Source organism: Crocuta crocuta, unplaced genomic scaffold (assembly GCF_008692635.1).
Source record: "Crocuta crocuta isolate KB4526 unplaced genomic scaffold, BGI_CrCroc_1.0 scaffold64, whole genome shotgun sequence".
NCBI classification, from domain to species: Eukaryota; Metazoa; Chordata; class Mammalia; order Carnivora; family Hyaenidae; genus Crocuta; species Crocuta crocuta.
Genome location: NW_027530640.1, coordinates 6,651,390 through 6,651,627, shown reverse-complemented (window position 1 = coordinate 6,651,627; position 238 = coordinate 6,651,390). Strand labels below are relative to the sequence as shown.

At 78.6% G+C, this 238-nt stretch overlaps 1 protein-coding gene across 2 annotated transcripts in view; it reads left to right on the top strand.

The window, feature by feature from the left end:
- Nucleotides 1-238, top strand: part of FSTL4 (follistatin like 4) — a 407,161-nt gene that overhangs the window by 483 nt on the left and 406,440 nt on the right. The gene's annotated exons all lie outside the window — the stretch shown is intronic.

Here is a 238-nt window from a genome sequence, read left to right as displayed (position 1 = left end):
GACCCCGCAGGCGCCGCTCTCGGCTCCGGCCCCCGAGCGGCCTCGGCGAGCTGGGCGAACGGCAGCCCCTCGACTCGGATCTGTGCCCTTGGCCCGGGCTGGGGTGCGGAGCGGGCGTCCTCGCTGCCTCCTCCCTCCAGCTTTGCGGGGAAACTTGCGCGTCCGCGCTGCAGCCGGGGTGGGGGGCCCGCTGCGCCCCGCCTGGCGGGCGCTCCCCCGAGGTCCGCCGCGTCTGCAC